The sequence below is a fragment of the Sus scrofa genome, chromosome 4 (genome assembly GCF_054392235.1).
Source record: "Sus scrofa isolate SSC_HxYL_T2T_F1_AM1 chromosome 4, Sscrofa_HxYL_maternal_Yorkshire_Landrace_v2.0, whole genome shotgun sequence".
Taxonomy (NCBI): domain Eukaryota; kingdom Metazoa; phylum Chordata; class Mammalia; order Artiodactyla; family Suidae; genus Sus; species Sus scrofa.
Genome location: NC_139386.1, coordinates 130,678,255 through 130,705,692, shown reverse-complemented (window position 1 = coordinate 130,705,692; position 27,438 = coordinate 130,678,255). Strand labels below are relative to the sequence as shown.

Here is a 27,438-nt window from a genome sequence, read left to right as displayed (position 1 = left end):
CGAAGGCTGTACCCAAAGGAGTCAAAGGAGTCCCACGGCAGTGGCCGCAGCAGGGACGTTTTGAAAGGCCAAGGTGATAAGAGGCTCCTTAGACCATCCGCCCAAGGCCGACGGCGCAGAAACCCAGCAGCCCGTGCCCTTGGCCACCCCAAGGGATCCCTCCACTGACCTTCAGCTGACCTTGGCCTCTTAGTTCTCCTCGCCCTCATACTTGACCCCAGTGCGGGAAGCGCTCTGACCGCGCACGCTGTCTGCGGACTTTGCTGAGTGCTCCAGCCCAGCAGTAGCGGAGGACACGGATTGGCCTGTACGGAGCCTGAAAGGCACGTGGCTGAGGGCGGAGGGCACAGAGGTTCTGACCCTGAGCCATCAAGTCCGCCCTCCCCTCCTTTGGGGCCTTGCGGCTGCCACCCTTTCAGTGCTGAAGCTCTGGAATGGGGTAATTTTGCTCAGCCTTCCTCAGGCCTCCCCCTTGGGTCTGGCTGGTTCTGCCCTACAAGTGGCAGGTTCTCTCTGGATGCCCGCTGCCCGGGTGCCCATGACCTTCGGTTGCTGCACAGTCCTACCCCAGCTGGCCGAAGGCACCCGGCCAGGCCGGGCAGTCACAGCCTCTCACCCTCCGATCAGTGGACATGAGACTCAAGAAGCCAAATGATGGAGACAGTCCCGTCATGACTCAGCAATAATGAGTCTGACTAGCATCCATGAGGACACAGGTTCGATCCCTGGTCTGCCTCCGTGGGTTAAGGATCTGGCATTGCCCTGAGCTGCGGTGTAGGTCACAGACACAGATTGGATCCTGAGTTGGTGTGTCTGTGGTGTAGACTGGCAGCTGCAGCTCTGATTCAACCCCTAGCCTAGGAACTTCCATATGCCGCGGGTGTGGCCCTAAAAACCAAAAAAAAAAAAAAAAAAAAAAAAGGAAGAAAAGAAAGAAACCAAACGATGACATAGTCCCTGGTGGTGAAGCAGATTAAGGACCCAGTGTCATCACTACAGCGGCTTGGGTCACTGCTGTGGCTCGGGTTTGATCCCTGGCCTAGAAACATCCATGTGCCGCAGAATGGCCAAAAAGAAAAAGAAAAAAGGAAAAAAAGAAAGGAAAAGAGAAAAGAAAAGGAAACCAGACAATGAGAGCCGGCTCCCTCTGGGTGGGTGCTGCACACCCTGCTTGGGTCACCCTTTTCCTCCTCTGCCTCATCCTCCGGGGCAGGTGTTATCATCCTTATTTTTTCAGATGTGGAGGCTGAAGCTCAGGCTCAGCTCTTTGCTTGACGTTATAGCAAGAAGGGGCGGGAGCGGAGGCTTCCACCCAGGGCGAGTTCCAGAGACAGCCTTCTTCCAATTCTTCCATGACGCGTGTTACTGGGTGCTTACTATGGGCTAGATCCCCTTCTAAGCTCTTAACTGGTGACGACTCAGTTAAGCCTCATGACACCCCTAGGAGGAGGGACTATTATCTCCAACTCACAGAGGAAAACGAAGGCCCAGAGAACTTACGTAACTTGCCTGACGTCGCACAGCTAGTGAGTGGCAGAGACGGGATCCAGCCCGCAGCCTGGCTCCAGGGTCTGCATGCCAGACCCCCGTGAGCTCCAGCCTCCTCAGCAGTCAGCACAACCAACACCTCCTGAGTGCCCATGGCGGGCCAGCATGGCAGGAAGGCCTTGACATAACGGGCTCTGTGTCCTTGGACCCAAGCAGCTTTCCTGGTCCAACTAACAGGTCGAGGGGCATGAGGCCTTGACAGAGACATGCCGAGGGTCGTGGCTAGCGGGCATCTCCAGGTTTACGTCTCACAACTGTAGCAGTTCCTTTTTGGAGATCTGCACAAGGCCCAGGCCTCCAGGCTGTCAGGGGAGGCTGAGAAACACCAAGAGCCTGCCTTTGGCGTTATCTCCTCAGATAGAAGAGAAATCCACCGTCACGTGGGATCGAACAGAGCCAAGCCTTTGATACTGTCCAGCCCTGGCTGCGGGGCGAGGCCGTGGCTGGAGCCGAGGCTGACCGTGGTGCAGCTCCCCAGCGACGGGGAGACGCAGGGCCCCCCCCGCCCGAGGCCCAGTCTTCCGCAGGCAGCCAGGAGCCGTGGTCCAGCCATCTGTTCACTGTCTTCAGTCCTGCTGGGCAGCGTTGGGGCCGGGCTGAGGATGGGGAGCTGCTGGGGCCAGGGACGGGTTTCTGCATCTGTCCCCCTGGGGTTCTCCAGGCCAGGCTCCCGGTGCATGCATGGTCAGTTAAGGATGCGAACTTCGGAGCCAGGCAGAGTGGGAATCACACTGTGGTCCCCGGGCCGGTTCCTGGATCCCATGCCCGTGATACTTTATCCATCATGGGGCTAAGACAGTCTCTGCCCATGGGGCTCTGGGGGGCGGTTCAAGGCAATCATCTCCAAAATACAGGGTCTGGCACATGGCCACTGCTCCGGAAATGTTAGCTATTAATTTAAGATTCTAAATCCCACATCAGCTGTTAACTCTTTCCGCCTCCTCCTGCCCTTCCTCCAACCTCCACCCCATCAGTCTCTCCCTTCTCTGGGCTCATCCAGGATTTTCTCTGTGTCTCTGCTATGACTCTTACCACGCCTAGTGCCAGCTGCGTCTGTCTACCCACCCCCCCACCCCCCGAGACCGTGGACTCTTAGCTGAGGGCTGAGCCCTGCCCAGGTGCCCGCACAGAGGGCTGTCAGTGTTGGCTGGAGCAACGGGATCCTGTTCCGCTTTCTGACCCCACAGCCTCCTCCCTGCACTTCGGTCCCACAGGCCGACACGGGAGGCCTGGGGGATGTGTCCGGGATCCCAGGAGACTGTTTTCCTGTGAACACCCTCTTCGCTGCCACGTGGGCCTCCAGCCAGCGGGGGCACCCAGGGAAGAGACAGACAGGCGCTCAAACCCTGACCCAGGTTTCAGGCGGGTCAGCAAGACACACGTGGACTCTTTCCTTAGCCTTCTGGAGGCTCAGCCTCCCTGAGGTCTCTGTGTCGCAGCAGCTTCTTAAATTAGCCCCTGCTTTTATTTTTCCTTCAATTTAGTGCTGCTCAAAGTCTTAACATGCATACAAACCCCCTAGAGATCTCCTGGAGCTGGGGCCGAGGCGCTGCCTTTCTAATAAACACCCAGGAGAGGCAGGTGCAACTGGGCCTCATTCAACACATAACAAGACAGCGCTCTGCCGCCAGGATCCCCTTCCCAGAGCATAACTCTGACCAGGTCACTTTCATGGATGCGAGCTGATCTTTAACCCAAAGACGGGGGAATGGCAGACCGGCACGAAAGGTGCTCAGAGACATTAGTCATTAGGGCAATGCCGATGACAGCCACAGAGGGACTCCCCTCCACACCTCTGAGTGATGGCTAAAAATACAAAACACAACCCCAAGTGCTGGTGAGGAGGCAGAGTAACGGGAACTTCTGTACACGGCTGGGGAGAACGCGACATCTTTCAGCTGCTTGGGAAAGGGGGCTGGCAGTGTTTTATTTTTAATAAAGTGAAGCATACACTTATAAACATTTATTGGAACTAGGCATCTTACTCTCATATGCTTAGAAATCTGCCCAAGTGAACTGAAAACCTGTTAATACAAAACCCTGTACGTCAGTATTGTTCGTGGGTTTATTTTCTAAAGGCCTGAAACTGAAAGAACCCGAGTGACCTTCAGGAGGTGAAAAAGTGAGCAAACCATGCTATAGCCACACAATGGATCCCCACCGAGCAAAGGAGGAACAGACTGTGGCACACACACAAACGTGGAACATTCTGGAAAAGACAGAAGTACGGGGATAGGCAACACGATGGACCGGGTACTAGGCCGGAAACACCGCCCCTGCCCTCGGTCCCCCATCACGTCATGGTGTCCCAGCTTCATTCTAACACTTCCTGGTGTCATTTGTTACCTACCTACTGATCATCTCCTGTCACCCTGGAATGTCAGCTCCATGAACGCGGGGCCTCACCTGCTACCTGCCCCGCTGTAGCCTAGAGAACGGAGTCTGCCCTCTATACGCAGCAGCTGAACAAATGAATGCGAGATTACATGGTAGCTTTTGTGGCCTTGGTTACTCTTCCTTAGCACCTGCATTGCCCTCTAGACTCTCAAAAGCTAAATCCCATAAATGACCCTAAATCCCCTCAGGGACCCAGGCATCCAAAAAGCACTGGGTCTCTTGTTTGTCCCTTTGAGAGACAAAGGTGGGGGCGTTATTATGACCAGCCTCTGGGCAACGGATCAGCAGGACTTTTGGCTGATGTGAGAGGCGCCTGGGACCCCACGAGCGCAGCTGGCGGGAACCCCACACGCGGCCATCCCCCCCCACCACGGCAACTCAGGCCCCTTGCCATCCAACCTCTCCCAGAGCTTTCAGGCTGAGTGTCACCAGCCTTTCGTCCTGCCAGCTTGCCCTTGGGGGTCATCTGGTCCAGACGTTAAGAGGCGGTGTAAGTAGGACCCTTTGCCTCAGGGCATTAATGTGGGCGAGCAGACCTTGGCCGCCAGAAGGGGCTGGAGCTGCCCCACAAGCACTGCCTGCTGGTCCCTGAACGTGGACTGGCTCCTGCCGAGAGGAGCAGCAAACAGACGCACAGACCTCACAGGCCTGGAGAACCCACAGGGTTAAACGCACGGGAGTTATGCTGCCTTAATAACCAAGTGTAGTGTTTTACTTTCTGGGTGGATTTAAGGACTAACCAGCTCAGGGCTATGAAGGGGAACACTGCAGCCGTGACCCTGGGCCCAAACCACGTCATCAGCATTTGATTTCAGGGCACACGCTGTGTGTTGGTGGAAGGTCCAGGGTCTCATTCTGTGAGTTTCCAAAATACGCAATTTGCAAGCGTCCTTTTCAAAAAAGCAGTAACATTTTTCGATGATAAAATTAAAAAAATTTGGGGGGGCTACACCCATGGCATATGGAAATTCCCAGGCCGGGGATTAAATCAATACCACAGCAGTGACAACGCTGAATCCTTAACCCTTGGAGCCACTCAGGAACTCCTTAATTATAAAATTAATACGTAACAACTGTAGGAAACCATAGGGAAAGATAACTACAGAAATGTCAGTATATATGAGTTTAGTCTTTTTTAGTATATGCAAAAGCGAGTATCTATAAAACGTTGCTTTGGGGTGGGTTGGTGGGGGAGGGGTTCCAAATTCAGCTCATATCGAATTTTAGTCTGCTTTTTGTACTTAGCAAAATATTAAGTACTTCTCTACATTAGCAATCTGATTTTTAATGGCTACAGATCATCCCGCTGTGTAGACGTGCCTTGTCTATACCTTATCACATCCTCGTAGGTGGGCATTTGCACTAACTCATGATCTATGAATATAATAAAAATACAGCAGTAACATACATTGTAAGTCAAAGAAAGGCACCTATATATGAAAGCTGAGAGGCTACTTAAAAATTGTGTGCTTGTTGCCAACACTTGCACCCTGCAGTATCCACCTTGGAACCTGTCGAATTTATAGGTAAACCGTTTTAAAATGCATATATAAATTTATAAATAACCATAGCTTTGGAAATCGTGGACCTACAGGGGTCCTGCCGGCCCTCAGTGTTTGCTCCTCCACTTGAGACGTTCCAGCAAGGGAGTTCCCTGGTGGCTCAGCAGGTTAAGGATCTGCTGTGGCTCTGGTTACTGCTGCGGCTCAGGTTTGAATCCTGGCCTGGGAATTTCTATATGCTGTGGGTGTAGCCAAAAAAAATGAGAGGAGAGAGAGAGAGAGGAAGTTCCAGAGGGCGGTGTCTGTGAAGGTCAGCGTGTGCTCTGAGCTCAAACACCAGCCTGATCTCAGCTGAATCTAGAAGCACGTCTTCCAAGGGGCCTGTGGCTGAGGCTTTGAGCAGACTCTTGACACAGGGCTTCAGAAGATACTTCGGGGCTACACCACCCCCGAGGGAAGGCTGTTTCCTCTTCAGAGGCTGGAACTGAACCCAGATACTCAGCTTAAAGGCCAGAGGTCAGCCGTATCTGAGCACAAGGGACGGAGGTCAGCACTGGCTCAGCAGGAGGGCACAGCAGCACGTGGCTGAGCCGAGTCCACATGCCCAGCAGCCAGGCCTCTGGGCTGTGCAGACAGCACTTTATCCCACATCCCACGAACACCACCTACCCTTCCTTCCTTCCTTTCTTTTTTTTTTTTTTTGGTCTTTTTAGGGCCACACCCGAGGCATATGGAGGTTTCCAGGCTAGGGGTCTAATCAGAGCTGTAGCCGCTGGTCTATACCACAGCCACAGCCACAGCCACATCCACACCAGATCTGAGCCGCATCCTCGATCTACGCCACAGCTCACAGCAATGTCAGATCCTTAACCCACTGAGCGAGGCCAAGGATCGAACCCATATCTTCATGGATATTAGTCCGATTCACTTCTGCTGCGCCACGCAGGGAACTCCCCCGCCTACCCTTCTTCTGTCCTTGGTGAAGAAGTTTAAAAACTGGCTGAGAGGAGAGTGTGGTCAAGGACACTGGGAGCCTCAGAGGCGTCTTCATGGATGTGGCAATGTCACTGCCACTCTGGCTGGCACCAGTAGCAGAACCCTGGGGATGAGAGCAAAAGCTTGGGTGGAAAGGTCTAGAACCTGTTTCCAGCCCACAGGTGGCATGGCCCTTAACATGAAACACCCTTTCCTGGGGAGGGGGGTGAGTTAGCCCTGAGGTATCATCTGACACCCTGAGTCACTTGACTCCGGGAATTACGGGTGTGGACCAGACTGGGAACTCTCTGGATCCTTTTCAGTGTAACTTGGACCCACCCTAAGCATCAGAGGGACCTGGAAGAGGCCCATGTCATCTGGACTAGATGGTAGACAAGCTTTCAGCTTTCTGGCTCCGCTTCCGAGCCCGCCAGGGAATCCCAGGGGCTCCAGCATCGCCAGCACCAGCCTGGACTCGCCTCACTTTCTGGCTCCGCCAAATAGCAAGAGTCAGGATGAATGAAGGGGCGGAGGCACAAATAACTCGTCACCTCCCTTCCTCTGCAAAAGCAGAACTTGGCCGTGACCCTCGGCCAGGACAAGGGGTGGCGTGAGGGACTTAGGGGGAAGCCAGAGTGTCCAGGGAGCCCTTGGAGATGAGCCTAGTGGGGACCCCACGGCCTGCAGCCAGCCTCCTAAGCAGGCATCAGGGACCCTGCGCTCCCCCACCGGAGCCTGCGCAGCCAGGCCTGTGTTCCTCACTCTCCCTTTCTCGAAAATGGGAGGAAGAGCCACAGCTTCCCCACCCCCCCTTTTATTTTGTGAAACAGTAAAGACTGAACACGTTTTCACTGAAAAATTGTCACGTGTACACACCACTCGGGGCCTCCCTGCTGACTCCGGGCTGACGCTGGGCCTTTCCCAGGGTCACTGTGGTTCCTGAGCTCGATTTGTTCCATGTAATAAGCAAAACCATATACTGCAAAACCAATTAAGTTGAAATGGTATGTTGGTGGTTTGTGCAGGAGCTCAGAGGGCGATCCAGGTGGGGCGCGTGAGGCAGGTACAGAGAGGAAGGCGAGGCCGAGGTCGTGAATGAGCCACTGGCTTTGAGCTATCGCAGGAAGAAGGGCACAAAGTTGAGACAGACCAGCCAAGGGATTCTTAACAGAAGGGTTTGCCTCTGCTGGTAAGTCTTTCATTAATGTATTGGCTCACTCGTAAGTGTATTTAATGCGCCGACCCAGCTGCGCTTGCTTGAATGCTGGCAGAAGAGAAATAGAAAGCAGTATTCGGAGAACTTAGCCATGACCTTGAAGGCCTCACGTCAGAGAGGCAAGGTCGCTGGTGAACAAGACTGTGCACTGAGGTGCCAGGCTGCCTGGGTCCGAATCTGCCGTTGATGAGCTCTGAGACGCTGGGCGAGTTACTTAATCTCCCTGAGCTGTGGGTTCCTCATTTATAAAATGAGAATAATGATAGCAATTTTTTCATTAGGCTGTTGTGGGGAATAAATGATCTAATGCATGAAAAATACTTAGAATAGGGCTCAAAAATGCTCGCAATTATCATCTCCTAGAAAGGGAGTTTAGGGATGTGTGCTCTCCTCATCCAACATTACCCGAATATTCCACGCATCCCGAAGCCATATTTAACGTTTGCGCCTTCCTTATACACATAATGACATGCCTTGCTCCATTTCTAACATTTGTCATTTTCAGCCTCCGTCGCATCTGCTGATGTGGACCCTGGCTTTCAGCTCTCTGGCCTTCGGCTCTTCGCCAACACACAAAATTCTTTGGAAAAAAAAGAGTACAAGGCAAGACCCTAAAATCGGGCCCGATCAGAACCTCCATCCAGGCTCTGAATTTAAGCGGATGAGGGCTGAGACTTGGCATCCCTGGCGTATTTGGTGATGGTATATGGCAGGAGGCACCTGCCACGGTGGGGTTCCAGCACCTCAGAAGTCACTGGGCTCTGATGCCCTGAACTTCGCAAGGAAGCTGGAGTGTCCCCTATGTCACAGTCACGGCACATCTCCAGGCACCCCTGACCCCACCCAGGGCACCCACGGTCTCTTCCAAATACCATCTTGTCGCCAGATCTCGGGAGCCTCTGCCCTTAGATCTAAAGAGACAAAGCCAGTGGGCTTGGTTCAGGATCCCTCTGCCCCTCCTCGGTGTACTGTCATGAGTGGCCACATACCCCGGGGGCTGCCTAGAGAGGCTCCTAGACCCTGCAGCCCGGGGCTCAGTAGACAAAGCTGCTCAGAAAGGCATCTCCCACTATGGAGGTGGCCGGGGCGCGAAGCGGGCAGCTGGGGCCACAAAATGCCTTCCCCTGGAGATAAGCTTCTGTCCTGGCCCTGCCTCCCCTTTCAGCCCCAATTCCTGTCCTCTCCCGGTGCAATGAAGACGAAGAAAACAGAAAATGGGACATCACCCCTCGCTCCGGAGCCCTGAGCAGCTGTTCCACAGCGGACACCAAAGGGGCCAAGGGGCTTGAGGGGGCTGGTCAGCAGCAGCTAAGATGTCCCAGCCTTGCGGTCCATGGTCAGGGAAGCAGACCACAGAGCCAGCCAGGTCGACCTGGCGTGGAGCCTAACCCCATCTGGAGATGGTGTCCCAGAACCAGTCTGGAAACAAAGCATGTGGCTGAGTAAGAAGGGCTGATGGAGTTCCCTTGTGGTGCAACAGGTGAAGGACCCAGTCGCTGCTGAGGCTTGGGTTCAATCCCTAGCCTGGGAACTTCCACAAGCTCTGGGCAAGGCCAAAAAAAAAGGTGGCGGGGGTGGGGGGGGGCGGTGGCTGAGTGTTTAACAGAAGCCCAGCAGTGTCAGCTAGGCTCAAACCCTCTGGCGATGCCGTGAGCTGTGGTGTAGGTCGCAGTCACGGCTCGGATCCCGCATTGCTGCGGCTGTGGTGTAGGCCGGCGGCTGCAGCTCCAACTGAACCCCTAGCCTGGGAACCTCCATATGCCATAGGTGCGGCCCTAAAAGGACACAAAGACAAAAGAAAAATAAAGGCCTGATCTGCTCACTCTCACATTTTAGAATAATAATGTCTATGCTTTATGGATGGCTTTCTACGCTTCAGATCATATCCAGCCATTTTGCCTGCATTAATTCATTTCATCTTTTTTTTTTTTTTGGCTATGCCCACGGCGTGTGGACGTTCTTAGGCCAGGGATCCCACCCCACACGACAGCAGCAACCTGAGCTGCTGCAGTGACCATGCCAGATCCTTAATCTGCTGTGCCACGAGGGGACGCACCTTTTTTTTTTTTTTAATTGAAATATAGTTGGTTTACAATGTGGTGTTGGTTTCTGGTGCACAGCAAAGAACATATGCTTTTCTGTTACAGTTTATCACATGACCCTGAGTCTAGTTCCCTGTGCCATTCATTAGGATCTTGCTGTTTCTCTATTTTATATATAGCAGTTTGTATCTTCTAATCCGAAGTCCTAACTTATCCCTTCCCCACCCACTTCCCCTTCGGTAGCCATAAGTTTGTTTTCTAAGTCTGGAGTTTCTTTCTATTCTGTAAATACGTTCATTTGTACCATATATGTGCACATAAGTGATTTCATGTATTTGCCTTTCTCTTTTTGACTTACTTCACTTAGTAGGAGAATCTCTGGGTTCACCCATGTTGCTGCAATGGCGTTATTCCATTCTTTTTTATGGCTAACATCCCACTGTGTATGTACCACATCTTCTTATCCGTTCCTCCGTTAATGGACATTTTGGCGGCTTCCATGTCTTGGCTACTGTAAATAGTGCTGCAATGAACATTGGGGGGCATGTACCTTTTCAAATGAGATTTCTCCAGACACACGCCCAGAAGTGGGATTCCTGGATCATACGGCAACTCTAGTTTTACTTTTTAAAGGACTCTCCCCACTGTGTTCCATGGCAGTTGCACCAATTTACATTCCAACCGTGTGGGAGGGTTCCCTTTTCCCCACGCCTCCTCTGGCATTTGTTATTTGCAGAGAGAGCTCTTTTGATCCTCAGGAAAATCTTGGTTGTTTTACCCCACTCGTGTCCCTTTTTCAAATGACAAAATTGAGGATTCGAGAAATCAAGTAATTTCTCCAAGTTTATTTATCTACAAGTGGCAGAGGTGGGATTTGACATTAGGTCTGCTTGATTCCCAAACTCAAACTATAGTTCCCCCCAGGAGCCCTCATGCGCTGCCCAGCGGCCATGTCCTTACAGTTCTAAGGACTGAAGTCTAGGGAAAAGGAAAGGATGGAAGGACCAGGATTCTTAAGGTCCTGACTCCAGTGCCTCTGTTTCCCTGGGAAGGACTTCAGTTACCAAAACCCAGGTCTAAAAATCTGTCCTTCCAAATACCAGCAGCCCTGGGTCTGGTACAGATGAAACCGCAGCCGCCTCGGACCTAGCTGCCGGGTAACCGCTCTAATCCTCTGACACAGTTTGGAGGCACCTGCCGCTCCTTGCCCCCAGGACCAGCCTTCCCAGGTGGGTGCCCCTGTTTAGAACGTGCCATTCCTCTGGGGTGGCTCTTGCTCTGAATCCCAGTGCAGACCGTGACCGCTGGAAAAAAACGTGGCAGTTACGGCCACAGTGACTTCAGCTCTCACTCTCAGATGCTGGCTTCCCTGCCTTGGAGGATTTGACTAAGTTGAGTGGAAAGAATAACAAATATTTTTAGAGTACTTGATTCGGTTTACATGGAAAACTGCTGTTTTCTTTCTTTTCTTTCTTTCTTTCTTTTTTTTTTTTTTTTTTTTTGTAGGTCAGAAGCAGTCAAGTATCAGCAGCTTCACATGCTTCAGCCTTATGCAGACTTTATGCTGATTGGATCAGTCAATTAATCATTAATTAATCCAACCAGCCCAACAGTTAACTGGGCAAACAAAACTGGAGCAAAACTGGAAGAGTAATGCATGCAGGGATGGCACCTACAAAGCAAAATTTACATGTCTTATTAAGGTCCCTGAGCTCCTAAGAGGCAAAGCCGGGTGGGTGGCGATATCCTCCTAAATGCTTCAGACCCTCCAAGGTGGCCCAGCTGGCCCCAAAGGTGACTGAAGAATGAGCATGACTTAGATGGGTGGGGGGAGGGGGGAGCCTCTGGATGAGGGAGCAGCATGGCACAGAACGCTAGGTCGAACTGGGGGCATAGCTGGGATGAGGAGAGAAAACAACCTAATGGAGTAGAGGAAGCATCTGGGACAGTGTGAGCTGGGGAGAGAACGTGGGGTCAGATTATAAAAGGTCTTAAAAAATAGGCAGGGAGTTTGTATGTTTAAAACCATCAGTCCTGGTGCTGGAAGGAACCAAAGAGGTCATCTTTCCTAGCTCACAGATTTCAGGCAGGAAAGATGCTCCCTTCTTAATATAAAACAAACAGCTGAGGCTCAGAGATTTGGTTAGAGATGGAGGGTAAGCTAGAATTATGGTTTCTTGCTTCCTCATTTGATGCTTGTTATAGCTCATCGCACCGAACTTGACTTGCCCTTCAGAATAAAAAATAACTGTTTTGCCTAACAAGCTGTCTTATTTTTATAGGCTGTTACTATTTAAAACTGCTTCACATTTCTAAAGTGCCAACAAGGAATCACAGGTTCTTAAGGAGAATTTCTTGGCAGTGACATAATAAAAGCATTTCAGAAGGATGAGCCTGTCAAAAGCATTCTAAATAGATCATTAAGAGAGAGAGACTGGAGTGAGGAAAGGGGGACAAATAAAAGAGGCCCCCGAGATGCCCTGGAAACGGGGCCCAGAGGCAAGGCAAGAATTCCAGATGATGCCAGAAGAAGGCTGAGCCACTGACAGAACTGGGGAGGACCAGAACGAGAGCCAGCTCTGATGGAAAAGATTCTACATTTAGGGGAAGGAGGCTGATGTTTAGGAGGAGGCTGAAGATAGAAGACTAGACATCTGTGTGAGGTTGATGCTGGAAACAGATTTAGGCATCATTAATGCCGAGATAAAGATAGAAGCTGTGAAAAAGGATGAGTACACCAAGGGTGAGAGTCTTATGAGAAAACTCAAGGTAACTGGCCTCCAACAGAGAAGGCACCTGGCCTCCAAATTCCATTTCCCCACCACAGCATAGAGTCATTGCCGAGGAAGGGGCTTCCCCGCCGTGAACGTCTGATGCCAACTCCCCTGGCATCTAGAAGTTGTCTCCTATGGAGAATGAGCGGAAGCGAGATGCGTCACATCCAGGCCAAAACCTTAAAGCAGACGTGCCCTGCATTCTCTTTTTCCCCTTCGGCTGTGGCGGTAACATTGAGTGGGATGGTGGGGCCACAGAATGGAAGGCTCCTGGCTCCCTGGCTAGAGGAAAACCACCTGCCACTGTGGGTTAAAACATGAGTGAGAAATGGACTTCTCGGAGTTTCCATTGTGGCCTAGCAGTTTATGAACCTCACTAGTATCCATGAGGACGCAGGTTCGATCCTTGGCCTCCCTTAGTGGATTAAGGATCTGGTGTTGCTGTGGCTGTGGCATAGGCCAGCAGCTGCAGCTCTGATTTGACCCTGAGCCTGGGAACTTCCATATGCTGCAGGTGTGGCCCTAAAAGGCAAAAAAGAAAAAAAAAAAAAAGAAAAGAAAAGAAATAGATTTCTTAGATTTCCTGTTGTGCTTTAGCAGGTTAAAAACCCAACCAAGTATCCATGAGGATGTGGGGTTGATCCCTGGCCTCACTTAGTGGGTTAAGATTTCAGAACTTCCATATGTTGCAGGTTTGGCCAAGAAATAGACTTTTTTTGAGATTGAGCCATTATAATTATTGGAATTATTTATTTATTGGAACGGCAGGTGGAAGGTGAACGGCCGGGCGCTGGGGACAGGGGAGCAGGATGTTCGGCTGAGGAAAGAAGGAGGTGACGAGAGAACAGAAGAATTCCAAAGGGCAGGGTCACAGAAATCCAGGCGGCAGCGGCCTGGAGCAGAAAAGCAGCGTTCGGCAGCACTGAATGTTCAACGACAGGCGCCGAGGAGGGAACAGGAGGGCAGAAAACAGGAGACCGAAAGCATTAAGACGACGGCGAGCAACCTTCCAGAAGCAAAATGCAGACCCGGGCAGGCATTTCAGAAGACCCGAGACCACGTGGCCAGTGTTCCTTTCTTTCCCCTTGGTCGGCTGTTGGGCTTTCCTTGCTGGCTCTGCAGGAGCCTGAGCTTCAGCGCATCCCCAGAGGACTGCAGAGCACCGTCCAAAACCAATGGAAAAGTGACGTGAACCCGGCCATGAGGTAATGCCGTGGAAAAGCCCTGCGCTAGGGCTGCTTTACGAGAACCACCTCCTGACACATCTGGCACTGCAAGCCCAATAGGACGCACCGGGAGGGATTTTTGTTTGTCGGAGGAAAGGAAAAAAAAAAAAAAAAGAATTCTGGCCTTGACCCAGACTGACTGCTGTGTCCAGCCTGGAAAGCAGCAGGTGGGGATCCTGCTGCCTGGGTTGCAACAAAGGGCAGCACCTGTAGGTCGGACGAAGGGGCCAGCGAGGACCCAGGGCCAGCTTGGAGCAGGAGCGAAGACAGGCCAGCCTCCAGCCAGCTTTCTGTATGTGGGGAGTCTTCAGGGGAATAGGCCAAATCATGCCGTCTGCTTTCTCCAAAGCCCAAACACAGCAAATCCCTAGTAACACATTTAAAGAGGTCTGTCCGCTCCCCATGAAGTCAGCCTGAACTTTGGAACCAGTCTAGGGTTCAAATCTAGACTCACCCCATGGGACGTCGAGGAGTGCTGGGGGGAGCTGGAGGGGCTCTATCCCCCCCTCCGAGGGCTCCCACCAGCCACCCCAAGGACAAAAGAAAAATAGCACCACCTCTATCAACACTGTAAAAGGCTAGGGCCAAATGCATCATTAGGAAAATGCAAAAGAGGTGGCTTTGAACTTGGTGAGACATCATGAGCAGAGCTCACCCTCCCGAGCTGCAGAAACTTATGGACAAAAAGTGACTGTTGAAATTAAATGGAGAACAGACTTGTGGTTACCAAGGGGGAGGAGGAGGGAGTGGGATGAGCTGGGAGCCTGCGGTTGGTAGAGGCAAACGACTGCATTTGGAGCGCGTGAGCCATCAGGACCTACTGTACGGAGACCTGTGTCCAGTCTCTTGGGATAGAACACGATGGGGGGATAATATGAGAAAAAGAATGTATATATGTGTATGACTGGGTCACTCTGCTGTACAGCAGAAAGTGGCACAGCACTGCAAGTCAACTATACTTTAATAAAAAAAACAAAAAGAGTTCCCGTTGTGGCTCAGTGGGTTAAGAACCAAACGAGCATCCATGAGGATGCAGGTTCGATCCCTCGCCTTGATCAGTGGGTTAAGGATCCGGGGTTGCTGTGAGCCATGGTGTAGGTCACAGACATGGCTCAGATCTGGTATTGCTGTGGCTGTGGTGCAGGCTGGCAGCTGCAGCTCTGATTCGACTCCTAGCCTAGGAACTTCCAAATGCCGAAAGTCCGGGTCTGAGAATAAAGAAAAGGAAATGCAAAAGCAGCAAACCTAGCTTCGTGCTATGCCTCCAGGGGCTCATTGAGACCCAGCTGCTGCCCTGAGCCCCTCGTGTGTCAGAACTTGGGGCCTCCACGGGCTCCAAGAGGCAATGTCTTCCTGCTCTTGGCACGTGGTCCACCCCTCAGTCTTAGGTTCTTTGTCTGGGAAGCAGCCTCCCAGGACCAGGCTAAGGACGGTGTGAGATGACCTAGAAGCCACCTGTTTGCTTCCACTCCCCACTTCTCGGGGGCACGAGCTTGGTCCCGGGCTGCTTCGGAAGTAGCCTTGCTGCCATGTGCACCAGGAGTCATAGAGCACGACAGAGAGTGGAACCTGCCTCTCCTGGGTCCTCGTGTGTCTGGATGGAGCCCAGCGTTGGAAGCAGCAGAGGTCTCACGGTTCAGTGCCTTCCTTGCAGAAGCAGAGTCACTCTTCCAACCGAAAGGCAGAAACCTCAAGGGCAGGACTCCAAAACCAAGATCATTAAAATATGGATCACAGGCTCACCCAACTTCCCACCCAATAGCAGGAATTCTTCCACAGCTTCCTTGACGGGCCGATCAGCCAGGACCTTCTAGAAACAGCTGGGTGGTTCACAGCCTTCCCCATGAGGTGTCTGCTCTACCACCAAATCCACCTTCTTGTAACCTCCTCCCACCACCCCCTGGTCTGCATTTTGGAGCAAATCAGAATAAATATAATCCCATTCTCACATGACCATCATTGAAATACTTCATCACGGTTTTCAGGCCTCGCCATACGCTGTAGCCACGTCATCTGACCCAACATAACACACAGGCTTTCCCCTCCTATTTGTCCGTCTTTGAACTTGCTCCTACTCATCAGAGCCTTTCGAGATTTTATCAACAAAAGGGGCCATGCGTGAGCCCAAAGCTCCCAGATGCACCCCAAGCAAGGCAGAGTGTGCAACGAGAATGCTACCAACGTTTTTCTGCATATTCAGGAAAACGTTATTCCCCTTTTTTTAGCAGCCAAGTGCATTATTGGCTCAGATCCAGTTTGACTCAACGAAAACGACGGGTTTTTACTTCTGATATTAAACAGCTCCAGACTAGCTGCCCTGGTAGAAACTTGCCTACATTTCTTCTAAAATACCTAGGAAGCCACAGAAAGATAAAAACCCCATTTACCACCAAAGGCTATGACCAACAGAAAACCACTTGCCAACATCTAGAAGGAATTTACACGTAAGATGTTTAAATGAGCAGGGGAAACAGCTAGCTACGAGTCTGGCCTTTCCCCCAAGAAACAGAGGATCTCCGACCACTTAAAACAAAGCAGGATGGGAGTTCCTGCCATGGTACAGGTGGTTATGGATCTGACTGCAGCGGCTCAGGTTATTGCAGAGATGCGGGTTTGATCCCTAGCCTGTGGGTCAAGGATCAGGCATTGCCACAGCTGTGGCTCAGATTCTCTCTCTGGCCCAGGAACTTCCATATGCCATGGGTACAGCTTCAAAAAAAAAAAAAAAGAAAAAAATGGGAGTTCCTGTCGTGGCTCAGTGGTTAATGAATCTGACTAGGAACCATGAGGTTGAGGGTTTGATCCCTGGCCTCACTCGGTGGGTTAAGAATCCAGTGTTGCCATGAGCTGTGGTGTAGGTCACAGACACAGCTTGAATCGGGCGTTGCTGTGGCTCTGGTGTAGGCCGGTGGCTACAGCTCCAATTCAACCCCGAGCCTGGGAACCTCCATATGCTGTGAGAGCGACCCAAGAAATGGCAAAAAGACAAAAAAAAAAAAAAAAAAAAAAATGCAGGATGAGGTTTTAGTTCCTCCTGGCCGCTCCACTCTCCTACTTAGAGACCTGGGGTCTATACCACAAGAACCCTGGTACCTATCCCCTTGCCACGTGGGTGTGACATTCTGAGTTGATATCAACATATTTTTTTTTGCCATCTCCATCTTTCGACATTTATTTAGAGACTAATTCTAGGAAGTGTACTGGTAGCGTTGGATTCAATGCATTCTTCAAGGAATAATCACCAAAAATAAAAAGCCGTAGCCAGCGACGTAAAAAAGAAGCATCTCAGTAGGAACACACGGTGAGGCAGGTGCCACAGACCCAGAGGGTGAGGTGGAAACTCAGCGGAGCTGAACTGTACCATAGGAACGTGAGCTAAATTATCAGAACCAGGCAGACACCCAGGTCTCATCAATTCACAGGTCTGAGAAGATTCCATCATTATCCAAATGTCCAGTCAATAGGAACAAATGCAATCTACACACCATGTCCGTGGGTGAATCTGAAACTGGCTCTTTCGCTTGTCATTCAAAAATGAGTCATCAGCAAAAGAAAAACTGTCACAGGAAATATGAAAAACAATTATGCAGAAGAAGACCCGATGAAGCGCCCTCCTCTGAAAGTGACCGCCTGCCGGGGAGCCAGAAAGCACTTTTCGAAAACGATGCAACAGCCTCTGAAAGATGCAAGAAGGCATATGGCTTCTGAGAAAGAGGTGCAGATAATCAGCAAGTGGGAGAAGGATGGGATGCACAGACAAGCGTGGGATGCACAGCGGTGAGAGCCCGGCTGGGGACATACCAATATTAGCAATACCAAGAAGCAGAATGAGCTTCACATGAAACAATACGGCATGCAAGCATTCCCTGGGGTGAGTAAGAGGAGCCCCGGGCCTGCGGAAAAGGGAGGTCGCGTTCTGGAGATGATGCTCAGATATTCTGTGTAAGACAGAGGGAAAAGACGAGGAAATACAAACGCCAGGGGAGAAGACGGTAGCCCGGGAGGACAGGAAACATGATTCACCCCAATAAGCATGAGAAGAGCAGGAGAAACAGACAAATCAAGGACCTAACTGAAAACTGCTTTCTTGTTATGAGAAACAGTTGAGACAAGACTCGTTATGTTCTAGGTAAAATTAAAGAAAAATGATCCACACCTAGGTGTGTCCTGAGCACATTTGTGAGTTAAGAGAATAAAGGAGGGAGTTCCCGCTGCGGCTCAGCGGTTAAGAACCTGACGAGTGTCCACAAGGATGTGATGCCATCCCTGGCCTCGCTCAGCAGGTTAAGGATCCAGCGTTGCTGAGAGCTGAGGCGTAGGTCACAGATGCGGCTCAGATCCAGGGTCACCGTGGCTGTGGTGTAGGTCGGCGGCTGCAGCTCTGCTCAACCCTTAGCCCAGACACTTTCATATGCCGCAGGTGTGGCCGTGAGAAAAGAAAAAAGAGAGAGAGAGAGAAAAAAAAAAAAAAAAAGGGGAAAGAATCTTTCAGACACTCAAGGTTAAAAAATAACAATTTACTTACAAAGGAGGAGAAACTAGTCTTATCCTTGCCTTCTTTGTAATGCTAACTGCCAGAAAACAGTGCAACCATATATATAAACTTTTGATGGAAAAGGATTGTGATCTATGAATTTTACGTCTAAGCATGTTGTTATTGATTAATCAAGGCAACAGAAAGACATGCTCAGATAGTCACGGATGCAAAAAAATAGATTAGCCCTAGGTCTCTGAAGACATATACCCACCACCTGATAAAAGGATCAAAACTCATTCCAGGCACAAAGAATTCGGGCTTCTCGTACACAGTTTGGAACCATACTCAGGAATTCAGTGGCCAGCGTGTGTCTGAATTCTGGAACATCGTGCAGCCCAGAGACTGCTTAGCCTTTGCGAGGGACGTGGTTGGTTGTCACCCGCATCTTCCTTCCTTTCTCCTTTCCAACACCATCCCCATTCTGTTCACATCCATCTCCCGACAAGGCCCTGAGCTTCCAAGAGAGCGAGCCTCATCCCCAGACACAGGGTGTGGACTGGGACTGGGCTACCTCCAGTCTGAGACGGGTTCCGGTACAGACCCACGACCTGACCCCGGCCAATGTAAAATGAGACGGGACGGACAGCTGGAGGGAGACACGTCTGGGAAAGGTTCCCCACGCTTCCAAAGAGACACTTCTGGGAGTTCTCGCTGTGGCTCAGTGGTAAAGAACCTGGCTAGTATCCATGAAGATGTGGGTTCCATCCCTGGCCTCACTCAGTGGGTTAAGGATCCAGTGCTGCTGTGAGCTGTGGTGTAGGTCACAGCTGCAGCGCCAATTCCACATGGCTGTGGCTGTGGTGCAGGCCGGCAGCTGTAGCTCTGATTCGACCCCTAGCTTGGGAACTTCCTTAGGCCGTGGGTGTGGCCCTGAGAAGACAAAGATAAAGACGAAGAAGAAAAGAGACACTTCCTAGAAGACAAACTCATCTTCCTGGTCGTTGCCATGTCCGGCCGCGCCACATCTGAGAACAGGCAGTCATCACACAGCCTGGAGAGGAGCTGGCCGGGGGACCACGCCCACAGAGGTAGGGAGGCAGGGTGAGACGATGAGTAGAAGCTGCCTAGGTCCTGGCTGACATCACGGATTAGCTGAATTAACCAAACCTGGGCCTCCGCGTAACACTAGATGTATTTATTATTTCATACAAACGAGCCGGATTTTTCTGCCACTTAGTTAAAAAGGCATCCCAAGTCCACGGCCCTGAGTGTTAACGCAGCTGGTCCTCCCCTGCTCCCACTCCTCCCTCAACACCCAGAAACGAAGCTTGTGAGTCACACCCTTCAACCTACAGTTCATATGCATCTCTTCCCTTATTGGACAGTCACTTATAACAATAATTGGTGCTGTTCTTGTCCAGATTTTTCTAACAATGGCCAAGCTTATTGCATAATGAAGACGCTGTGCCAAGCAAATTACTAAACAAAAGGTCTTTTCTCTCCCTCTTCGCAAAAACAGAATTGCATAAAATGACATAATGAACTTTTTCATCGCTGAAGAACTTGAGAAATGATTTTAACGCATCTTTAAGCCTCATGCTGAATGACCTAACTCATCGGCACTTTTTTTAAATGAAGAAAGACAATAAATCACCCAGGGACGGACATTGTATGTCATTAAATGCCTCTTCCAAACGTACAGAACTCGTGAATATTCCTGTATTAAATGGCATTGAAACATCAGCATATATTATTATCTCAACCTAGTAAATGCATAGGAGATTAAAAAAACTAAGAAATTAAATCGTTTAGGGGGACTCCTTCTACGTGATGGGGCACGGGGGACTCTTATTTTCTTCTTTAAGTGTAGAGTTACTGGTGTTCACTTTTGCCGACCCTCGTCCTTGTTTTGTGAGATGTGACAAAAGCGCATGGCACAACCTCACTTTCCTGCAAGGAGCCAAGGGGGCCGTGCCCCCTCCGCTCGGCTCTGAAGGGCACGTGGAGTTCCTTTCCACGAAGGAGCTTCACATCGTCTGGCTCCAGCAGGACCTCCTCCTCCACGGCTGCAGCGCTGGCCCCCCTCCCTTTGCTGGTGCCCCGGCATTCCCCGGACCTCTGAGGACTGTCCTGCCACTAACACTGCCTTCTGCCCAGTTCACCTGCCCTCTCACTTCCTCTGAGAACTGGCTTCTTGACACCCCCCCCCCTTTGGAATTCTTCTGCTGGCAACTTTCCATGACATCCTGTGCTCGTGGTAAGCTTTCGTCTTTATCTAAATGGGAGGCCCCCTAAATTGCTGGCACTCAGAATGTCGGACACCTCAGGCAAGCACACAGCCTGCAGGTCGGCTTGACTGTCCAGGGACCACAGTGACTTCTTAGACCAGCGGGGTCCCCGGGAAACTGCCGTGGCAAATTACCCATTCGTTCTGTGGTTCATTGTCAAGACCTCCTAAGGAGTTCCTGTTGTGGTTCAGTGGTAACGAACCCAACTGGTATCCATAAGGACATGGGTTTGATCCCTGGCCTTGCTCAGTGGCTTAAGGATCCGGTGCTGCTGTGTGCTGTGGTGTAGGTCACAGACACGGCTCGGATCTGGCGTTGCTGTGGCTGGGGAGTAGGCCAGTGGCTGCAGGACCGATTTGACCCCTAGCCTGGGAACCTCCATATGCCTCAGGTGCAGCCCCCCCACCCCCTCCAAAAAGTCCTCTTAAGAAAATGCTTTTAATTCTCTCCTGGTACAGGTGTACCTGCGGGAAGATGGGGTTGGCTTGGCTCACCTGACACTCTGGTTTCTACAATGGTCTCTCCTAACCCTCCTCCATGAGACACCCAACACCATTTGACCCAAGAGTGGCAGGGCCTCTCCACGGGGCAGATTCTGACTAGAACAGGTACAAAGAATCATCTGTTTTGAGGATGCCTATTTTGATGTGCAGAAGCAGAGCTTGGACGCCAGCCATTTCAATAAAGGAGGACTCAATTTTTAAAGATAAACATGAAGCACAAAGGGGTGAGGAATTCAAGAGCAGAAGCTATAGCAGAGCTGGGTCCCACGAGAAAAGGCACCAGAAACTGGCAAATCTATGAGGGTCAGAGGCCACTTTCTTGGGCCGGAGCATCTGGCTCTTTCTGAATGGCCACGCCATTCTCCTCCTCAAGCTGGCCAGCTCCCTCTTCTTACCCAGACTTTCACGTCCCTCAGAACTTTGAAATGCCGATGGCTTATCATGGCGATCCAGAACCCTAACCAATGCTAATTCTTTTTTGTTTGTTTGTTTGTATTGGCTGCAGCGCACAGCAGCTTGGTGTGGGATTTTAGTTCTCAGACCAGGGATTGAACCCAGGCTGCAGAGGTAAAAGCACTGATCCTAACGCCTAGGCCGCCAGGGAACTCCTTCTAATGGCAACTCTTGATATAGATATTTGACTCTTACCTTCATTCATTGGCTTGGTTTTATATTAGCTATAATTTAAATAGATAAGAACAGAGAGAGAACAGATAGTAAAGCCCTCCAAACCCACCGTCTTGCTTTCACTTATCAACATTTTGCTAAACTTCTGCCTAGCTCTCCTTTTTTAATTAGAACGTTTTAAAATAAATCCCAGAAATCATTTCATTGCGCTTCTACTTTTATGGAATTTCCGTATTTTCAGATAGATCTTCTCCATCAAAGAGGAATCGGATTTGCCTTATCTGGGCTTTCCAAGCCTAGCCGTCCAACTGGACTGTCAACAGACTGGATGTCTTTGGTTAGGTGACCACTCCCTCCAGTCAAGAGCTACTGGGAAGCACCCTGGTCATTGACACAAAATGACTCAAATGACCCTGCTTCTCCACGAGGGCTGGAGTGGAAGAGTTTTCTGTATAAGGGATGAGGTTGGACACCCTGTAAAACCCAAGTCATCCCTAATCACAGAGCTGCCCGAGGGCCGGGATTACAGTGAGCAGGTGGAGCCTCTGCGTCAGGCACAAAATGCAGAGAGCGCCTAAACACTTGGTAATCAAGGGAGATAATATCTTCGCGCAATGTTTTAAAGGAGTAAAAGAACTTCGGGAAAATCCGCAGCGAACACCACATCGAAAGGTTAAATAGGACCGACGTTGCCCATAACCAAAGCAATAAACCCCCCACACTGAAAAACTGCCCCGTGTATTTCAGGGACGCTGCCTTCCTGAGCACACTTCCTCCTCACAATGACCCCGTAGGAAAGCAGGGTCAAATATCTTCTGAAAATTCTTGATATCGGATTGTATTTTCAATCTACTTTTAATAAAAAGCCCTGATTGGTAAAATGAAATGTAAGGCAGCAGAAACGCAGCAAGACATACACCAAAAAGTGGCTACAGTTTCTGTTTTTAAAAATGTCTTCTTTAATCTTCCCTTTTCCCGGTTTGCCCAGTTCAATGACTGAACTTGCTTAGAAAAACAACAAGCCCTTTCCAAAAGAAACAAGAGTTAAATCAAAGAAAATCCTTACAACAACAGTGTTTTCAAATGTGATTGTTTTAAGACTCTGATATTTCCGACAGGCTGAGTTTTTGGAACCTTGAATTCGGGTGCTTGATCACTCAGGGGACTCATGCTTCTGGGATTTGTGCAGCTGCACTTGGGACGTTGCTGGGAGAAGTTGATGCCTTCGAACCATGATACCCCTTCAACAAAAAGGAGGTTTCCATCATTATTATTTACTCTGGAACCTCAATGATGAGCAGCTACTATTAATCATTTACTTTTTCCACAGCTAAGCGCTGGGTGCCGGTCTGGGTCTGAGCCCTATGCTTGGGACACAGCTGTGAAATAACAGCCAACCAAAATTGCTGCCATTGTGGGACAAACATTTGATTTTTAGTATTGTGGCAGAGCTCAGAGTGGTGTCTGATTTAGGATCTGATTTTACCATATTTTTAAAAAATCGATCATTTTAATTTGCAAAATTATAAGAAAAATAGGAAATACATTCAACCTCCACTGGTTATAGTTTGAACATACCGGAATATCCCCCAATTGGTAAAAATCCTTGAACCTCTATTACCATTCTTCTAAATACTCTAACTCATTCCCAAATAATGGCACATTAATCTCACAGCTAAATGGTTAACGATTAGCAGATTTGCTTGTGCTCCATGGTCTGTGGGAAGTAGGAAGTCTTATGATTTTCCTTTTCTTCTAAACTGCCTTTCTGAAAACAATTCAAGAGCAATGAAGAGTTAGTGAATTCTGCTCTTTGTGATTTTATCATGTAAATGAATAAGGGTGGTTAATTTTATAACTTTAATCTAGTTTTCAAATTATTTTGCCCACAAAAGACTTCCATATATTATCAGGTACTCTCAGCTGCTCTGCGTGACTTTTCTGGTAATGCGTGAAACTCCAGTGGTGGCAACCCCAGTACACAGAGATGCTCTCTCTGGTTTTCCAGGTCTGTAAGACAATTTTTAGGAATTTTGTCCCAGAATTGCTGGAATAAAAGCTCATGAAGGCAGGTGATCTTATTGGCTCCTTAATATACATTATTCCTTTTAAAATCTTACAAAGATATTTGTTTTCTTCAATAAAAATGTCTCAGGTTCCCACAGTTACACACTGTCTTTGCATTGAAACGCAACTGCAGCTACAATCAGAAATGAGAGAGGGGACATCACTACTGATCTTAGGGAAACAAAAAAGGATTCTAAGGGAATACCATGAACAACTGTGTGTCAACAGATTAGACAACTTGGATGGACAAATTCCTAGAAAACACTATAGAAACTGATGTGAACCTAAGTATAAAATCTGAATAGATCTGTAACAAGCAAAGAGATTAAATTAGTAACTTTAAAACTTCTCTTAAAGAAATGCTCAGGCTTAGAAAAAGAGAGAAAGGAATCAAAGTATGACACCACCACGAAACTGCGTCAAATCACAAAGGGAAGACAACAAGCGAGAAAGAACACAAGAGTTGAACAGCCAGAAAACACCTAAGAACTGGCAATAGTAAAGCCTATCAATCATTGCTTTAAATGTAAATGGACTAAATTCTCAAAAGGCATGGAGTAATTGGATAGATTAAACCAAAACAAAAACAAAATCCAAAAACATGCTGCCTACAAAAGACTCACTTTCACTTTAAGGACATACATAGACTGAAAGTGTAGAGATAATAAAAGACACTCCATGCAAATGGTAATCGAAAGAGAGCAGGGGTGGCTGTCTTTATAGCAAACAAACAGACTTTAAGTCAGAAGCTGTCACAAGACAAAGAAAGTCACTATATAATGATAAAGGGGTCAATTTATCAAGAGAGTATAGCCATTATAAATATATATATATATATATATATATATATATATATATATATATATAAACACACACACACACACACGTGTGTGTGTGGGTACCCAACAACAAAATACCTAAATATTTAAAGTGATATTAACAGAACTGAAGGGAGAAATAGATAGCAACACAGTAATAGTAGGAACTTCAATACCCTACATCCAACAATGCCTACGTAATCCAGACAGAAAATCAACAAGGAAATGCTGGACTTGAACCATACTCTAGACCAAATGAACCTAACAGACATAACAACATGCCATTAGACACATTCTTTTTAAGCACACATGAAACATCCTCCAGGAGAAACCATATGTTAGGCCACAGAACAAGTCTTAGCCAATTTAAGAAGATTAAGCTCATACCAAGTATCTTTCCTGACTATAATGGTATGAAACTAGAAATAAATAACTAGAGGAAGTTGGAAAAATCTTAACTATGTGAATTAAATAATACACTTCTAGACAACCAGCAGGTCAAAGAAGAAACCAACAGAGAAGTTTTTTAAATATCTTGAGAAAAATGAAAATGGAAACACAGCATATGAAAACTTATGGAAGGCAGCATGGTTCTAAGTGGGAAATTTATAGCAATAAATGCTTATATTAAGGGTGAATCTCTTAAATAAACAGCCTAAATTCACACCTCAAGGAATTACAAAAAGAGGAGCAAACTGAACCCAAAGTTAGCATATGAAAGTAAATAATAAAGATCAGAACAGAAGTAAATGAAACAGAGACTTGAAAAATCACAGAAAAGATCAATGAAACGAAGAATTGTTTTAAGATAAAAAAAAAAAAAAAACCTAGCTAGACTGAGGAAAAAAAGACTCCAATGAATAAAATTGTAAATGAAAGACGTTAGAACCCATATCACAGAAATACAAAGGATCAGAAGAGGCTATTATGAACGTTGATACACCAACAAATTAGACGACCTTAAAGAAAGGACAAGTTCCTAGAAACACGTAGCCTCTACCATTGAGGTTACGAAGAAACAGATTTATGAAGAAATAGAAAATCTGAACAGGCCAATAAAGAGAAAGGAGCTTGAATGAGGGATCAAAAACCCGCCGACGAATAAAAGCCCAGGATGTGATGGCTTCACAGGTGGTTTCTGCCAAACTGCTGAAGAAGAAGGAATACCAATCCTTCCCATACTTTCCCCCTCCCCAAAAAAAACTGAAGAGGAGGAAACACTTCCAACTAAAAAGCTTCCCCAGAGCAAAGGACACAGTCGACAGTGCGAAGAGACAACCGGCAGAATGGGAGAAACTATTGACAAACCACACATCTCATAAGAGGTTAGCATCCAAAATATATAAGGAATTCAAAAACTCACAGCAAGAATACAAATAACTCAGTTTTAAAATGGGCAAAGGACCCATAGATATTTTTCCAGTGAAGACCTACAAATGGCCAACAGGTATATTAAAAAGTGCTCAATATCACTATTCATCGGGCCAACGCAAATCAAAACCCCAATGAGTTTTCACTTTGAATCTGTTAGAATGGCTCTGATCAAAAAGACAACAAGTATCAGGTACTCATGAGGATGTGGCGGAAAGGAAACTCTGCACAGCACTGTAAGTATGGGCAAGTTTGTATGGCCACCACGGAAAAGAGGATGACGTTTCCTCCAAAAAAATTAAAAATGGAGCTACCATGTGATCCAGCAATCCCACTTTGGGATATAAAGCCAAAGGGAATAAAACCAGGACCTTGAAGGGACAGCTGCCCACCTATGTTCACCGCAGCACCATTCACAGGGCAGGACTTGGCAACAACCCAGGCATCCACTGATGAGTGAATGGATAATCCAGCTCTGAGAAAGGAGGAAATGCTGCCATTTGCAGGGACATGGCTAAGCCTGGAGGGCATTATACTAGTGAAATAAGTCAGACAAAGACAAATGGTGCATGATCTCATTGATAGGTGGAATCTTTTTTAACAACGTGGAACTGCTAGGAGCAGAGAGGAAAAGGTGGTTACCAGGGGCCGGGGCAGGGGGTGGGGTTGGGAGGTACTAGTTCAAAGGTACCAAGTTGCAATTACGTAGGATGAATAAATCTAGAACTCTAATCACAGGCAGGAGGCTCTCAATAATACTGTGTTGATCCCTGGAAATTCTTTCCGAGGGAGTAGATTTCAGGTGCATGCATCACACTCACAAAAAAAAAAAAAAAAAAAAAAAAAAAAAAAGGCAGCTGTGAGATGATATGTTAATAGCTTGCCCATAGTAATCACTTCACTATGAATATGTACATCAAATCACCATGCTGTGTGCCTTAAATGTGTACAATTTTCACTTTAAAAGGTAGAACACTTTTTAGCAAAGAACGCCAGTGCAGCACAGCTGAGTGGCAGAGCTGTAGGGTAAAAGCTGATGAGGGCGCAGAGTGGGGTGTTGTGAGGGAGACAACGGAGGAGTGGGGTGAGTAGAGACATGCAGATCTAGACTGTTTAAAGGATTATGGCTTTCCTTCTGAGCGGATGAGTCAAAGGCTCTGACTTACACTTGAACAGACTGCAGGCAGCCAGTGGCAAGAACACCAATCAGGAGGCGGTAGCGGTGGCCTCGGCTCAAGAGGAGGTGGCTTAGAGCAGGGGGCCCGTGGAGGAGGTGGTGGCGGGTGATTAGCATCTGTATCGGAGGAAGAACCCACAGCATCTGCTGACAGATGCACTGGAATGTGTGAAAGAGAGAAGTCAATAAAGGAGAAATAAAAATGGGTTAATACATGGAAAATGCTTACTTACCCTAGAGCCTGGTACCTAGAAATCGGTGAATCCATTTCAGCTGTTATTATTACTACTTCTTCCTGCTGTGGGAGTCGCAGAAGGGCATGGATGGAAGCTGTACGTAGTATCTAGAATAAGGTGTTTGTAACCCTATTAAACTCTAAATAAGAGACAGGTCCCAAGAGGAGTTGGTGCCCCGCCCCAAGGCTGGATGA

General features: G+C 48.6%; 1 long non-coding RNA gene across 2 annotated transcripts in view; it reads right to left on the bottom strand.

Annotated features, from left to right (window-relative positions):
* The window catches only part of LOC146404269 (uncharacterized), a 35,851-nt gene extending 8,726 nt beyond the window's left edge, over positions 1–27,125 (bottom strand). The window contains exons 1-2 of one of the 2 annotated variants that reach the window (XR_014844791.1): positions 26,998–27,125; positions 10,039–10,203 (exon numbers count right to left, since the gene is read on the bottom strand). This is a non-coding gene — a long non-coding RNA (uncharacterized LOC146404269). Of the gene's footprint in view, positions 1–1,500; positions 2,255–10,038; positions 10,204–26,997 lie in introns of those variants that run through there. The other variant, XR_014844790.1, reaches the window with a different exon arrangement.
* Positions 27,126–27,438: the final 313 nt, after the last annotated feature.